The sequence below is a fragment of the Limulus polyphemus genome, unplaced genomic scaffold, assembly GCF_000517525.1.
Source record: "Limulus polyphemus unplaced genomic scaffold, Limulus_polyphemus-2.1.2 Scaffold793, whole genome shotgun sequence".
In the NCBI taxonomy this organism is placed as follows: domain Eukaryota; kingdom Metazoa; phylum Arthropoda; class Merostomata; order Xiphosura; family Limulidae; genus Limulus; species Limulus polyphemus.
The window spans coordinates 90,746-95,125 of record NW_013666403.1 but is presented as its reverse complement, the minus strand read 5'-3'; the positions used below and the strand labels follow the sequence as shown (position 1 = coordinate 95,125).

At 32.6% G+C, this 4,380-nt stretch overlaps 1 protein-coding gene across 2 annotated transcripts in view; it reads right to left on the bottom strand.

Annotated features, from left to right (window-relative positions):
* The window catches only part of LOC106460552 (spectrin alpha chain-like), a 78,484-nt gene extending 74,774 nt beyond the window's left edge, over nt 1–3,710 (bottom strand). For both annotated transcript variants that reach the window (XM_013920267.2, XM_013920268.2), the window contains exon 1: nt 3,580–3,710. The gene's annotated coding sequence lies outside the window, so the exon portion shown is untranslated. The remainder of the gene's footprint in view (nt 1–3,579) is intronic.
* Nucleotides 3,711–4,380: the final 670 nt, after the last annotated feature.

Sequence of the window (4,380 nt, the reverse complement as noted above, 5' to 3'; positions counted from 1 at the left end):
TTCAACAACAAAAAAGCTACAAGTTATGAATATTAAGTTATTAATACCAATAATAATAAGCTTACTGAAAAATATCAAGAGCTGGCAACTTAGATTAGGTATGTTTATGGAAAACCACTAAATAAGCAGGTCATGCAAGCTTCTTAGTAAGGACATTTTTTTAAAATTGGAATTCAAATGGGAGCAACTTTAAAAAAAGAATGTTCTATTCATTTCAAACATGTAATAATATCAGGAAAATTAACTCTCAGCCATTTTTGATCTAAACTTCAACACCTGCTACATGAGCCAGCCCAGCATCTTGTAAGTTGTAGTACTAAGCTGCTAGGATGCTTGACAGGAGATTCCTTCTGGAAATGGCGATTTAGAGTCATTACAATAGATCTCAATGAATGAAGCTTGGTATGGCTTAAAAAAACAAAAACTATATATTAATGCAGACCTCAACAAATACCGGACACCATGGGAACTAAAAATTTCATCGTGGCATCTAGTATTTTCTCCCATTTTATTCGTGTGTAGGGATGTGCTAAATAAAACTGAAATTTCTGGACTCTTTTAAGTCTGGAACTATTTTCACATTCTTTGAGACTGAAATCAAAATTCTAGGATTTTAATGGTGGATTCAGCACTAACTTCATGTTTTTCCAGGAATGAAGTACCACTGTTGCACAACACGTTACTAATCTCACACCATTTTGTTTTTTTCTTTCTCTCAATTCACCCAATCAGGGTGTATGTTTAGACTCAGATGAGACAAAAGGCAGTTAGTTTAGGCAATACTATCCAAGTGGTTGTTGATATCATGTGATCATTAGCATGCACTCTTTGCTGTGAAAGTAAATAAATATAGCCCCTATTTCCCGGTACAAACAATTATGAAGTTATATGAGATACACCAAGAGGCCTTTGTTTATCGTTGTACAGTTTTGGAGTAATGAATTGACTAAACCTATTCTGAAACAACCTGCTTGGCCTATCAATATTGCAGTGATTATTTTTAGTTTACTTTCATTCATTGCAAGAATCCACACAACTTATAGTTATTTAGTCTACTGTTTTAAAAATTGCACATATTGAAGTTTCTTCAATATGTTATGAAGTTTAATAATAAATACTTTGTTTTTTGCATAAAACTATTTTTCGTACCATAACCACACAACCGACTCAAAATATATTCCATAACTTTTCTATATCGGGCCTGGATCCTAGATCTAAAAATGTATGTTGAGGCTTGTATTAATGAAAATATGACATGATGAAATCAATATGAATTATACAATGGTGGTACCATACTGGGCATTATACCATCCTTCTTATATTTACTGTTCATTGCAGAAATGGTATTTTTGATTTGAGAATCAATAGAGAAATCTTGTAATGCATTGTGTACCTGCTTCCACATCAACACTATCTTTGAGGTTTACTATGCTGTTAGTTTCATAAAATATTAAAACTAATGATTTCTTATACAACTTGAAGATAATGTTCTGCTGTCAATGCAGTAATCAATCGATCAATTTCCAATTCAGCTGTTATGCAAATGGATTGGAACATCTTCAAATAAGTTCTATCCTCATCCGACATGGACCCATGGTTTAGCTTAATCGCTACACTTAAGCCATCACATTCACAACCATATTTAGAAAATTTCAAGTATGTTTCATTACTACATCATTTTACAAGTTAACTTCTGCATACTGGCTCTCATGGTCTCGGGTCAGGTCACAGGTCTGGTCCAGTGATCTAGACCTCAAAAACAGTGCCAAACATAATTTTGTCTAATAAAAGCAACCCAACCTTTTCTTAAATGACTCATTTTTTGGACCACATAAAGATCCCAAGATGGCTCTTATGGTAGGTGTTAAATAAAATTAGAGAAATATCCATTATTGAATTTTATTAATGCAAATACAAAATTTACTGATAAACTTCTATGTTTCAGGCCAAGTAAATGCAATTTTTCTTAGTAATAAGCAATAAATAAATAAAGATGTAGCATATTTAGCCTTCTTGACTTGTGAAGGTCCAGACTGAAAGCAATCACTGTCCCTTTCAATGTCTGACATGAAAAACATTGATGAAGCTGTCATGAATTTCTACGGAATAAAGTACATAGCTGACATCTTGCAGTCATGTAAAAAATCTGTTACAAAGCAAGTGAGTGAACTTCACTTGGAAACACTTATATCAGAACCAGACTTCCCCATACATGAGGCTAATCTGCTGGTACTCACATAGGTATGCTGTGGTGAGAACAAGAAATACAATGTATTTTAGTTAGCCTACTACAGTGGCCATTAAATGACTCCAAATAATTATAATAAACAGATATTTTGCTTTTTTCATTATGTCTTCCAAGAGAATACAAGTCATGGCCATGAAATCAAGAAAACTCCTGGAAAAACTCATGGCAGGTATGCAATTTGTCCTTCAAATGTTAAGCGAAATACTGATCTTGTACACCAACCCTAAAGTAAAGTACAAATTTAAACCCTCCCCCTACACACATTTATCTTTAAAACTCCTGTAAAAAGCTGGCAATCACAACCACCAATGACTACTTATTCCATAAATAAATCACCTTTTTTTAGAAAAAATAAAACTATCATGGTAGTACATTACAGAAATGTAACATATCTGACGTTATTCAATCAAGTTTTTTACCACAGCTTGACATTTTAACCCACTGACTGCTGATTTGCCATATAGAGGATAGTCTGCCTCTAGCAATTGGATGAGAGTGTGCTGTGTACAGCGTAAAGCTCTCAAAAATTCTCCTCACGTTTAAAGCAGCTACAATCAAAGGGTTAATGGTTACGGTGAAAGAGAAGGCTCCAACTTTCCATGTTAATTTTTGTTTTCTAACTTATGAATAAAAAGTAACATTAAAAGATAAATAAATGGCACTATAAGTTTAAATACTAAGTATTATTAAATAGCTTCTTTAACACAAGTTTTGGCAAGAAACACATGTTGCATGATGGTTGTACTTCCTTTTCTCATTTTTGATTTGAATTTCTGCAGTCATAAAATAAATTTTTGACATTTTACACTGCCTATCTAAATACCTAAACAGGTAGAAAATTAAGATAAAGAGTTGGAGTCTTATCCTTCACCATAATTGTTACAGTTAGTGTTAAAACTTAGTCCTGAAAAATCCAAGTTTGCAGTTTGTCAATTAAGTTTAACACTGAAATTTAGAATACACACAACTAAGCCAGTTGGTTTACGTCAATCAACAGTGTAGACAAGATTAGGACCAGCATTATCATGATAAATATAATTTTGCTTAAAACTTTTTTTGTTTGTCCTGAGAATGTGAGATTGAGAATGATATCCAGTTTTTTATACTTTTGTAGAAACTTGGAAGCGCATTATCAAGGACTAGATCTATGCCTTAATTAGGCTTAACTAGCTCTAAAAATCGGCTAGTGCTAACAAGTCCTAAATTGTGAATTTCTGAAAAAATTTTCACTCCATAATTTATCAGAACAAAATCATGTCCACAATATTAATATAACAACAATACTAAATCTTTAGGTAGCCATCATTATTAGAATTACACCATAGACCCACCAATAAAGTCAACGCCCAATTTTCGCAGTCGCCGCCGTATGACCAAGAGAACGCTAGAATGTATTAAACCGACTTGGTTTCACTCAGGTTATTTGATTGTACTAGAAAAAGAAAATGGCATCTAAGGGAGTGGCAAAAAGTACTGTCTTTTGTTACCAGAGGACGCTTTCTAATTCGTTATATCATACATTTGCAATTTTTTTGCATTTGTACCTTTAGCTTCTCCAAATCGCTTTGAGAACAAAGTAGTCCATTTATTTTCGTATATAGTCTCTGAACAATACTTTTAATAGACACTTCCGGTACTTCCTCAATATATTTGGTATAATTTGTCTTAAATTACTTTTTGTCGTATAAAACTTTTTGGTATATTATATATTACGTAAAGCTCCCATAGCATAAGGCTTTGTAACGAGAATAAGAAATAATACTTTTGAGAATTATTATTTTATTACTTTAATTTAATCATTTTCTCTTGTTTGCTAGCGGAAGTTTTCGCATAAGTGGTGATGATGTGTGACACCTAGAAACTCCCTGAGATTCTGGATTTAACGTGACGTCTCACATTTTCTTCATACTTGAAAAAAAAAAATCTATTGAAATATAAGAACACAAATTAGTTACAGAGTTAACTAATCAGTGAGTTGATTAGATATTTAGCTAGCTAGTTAGGTTTGTACCGTTTTATAGATTAATTATTGAGTTAATCAATGTCAATCAGTTTTAGTGTGTGCTGTAAAAACGAGAGGAAATTTAACAAGTTTTTTTTATTTCGCGCAAAGCTACACGTCCCTAATTTAG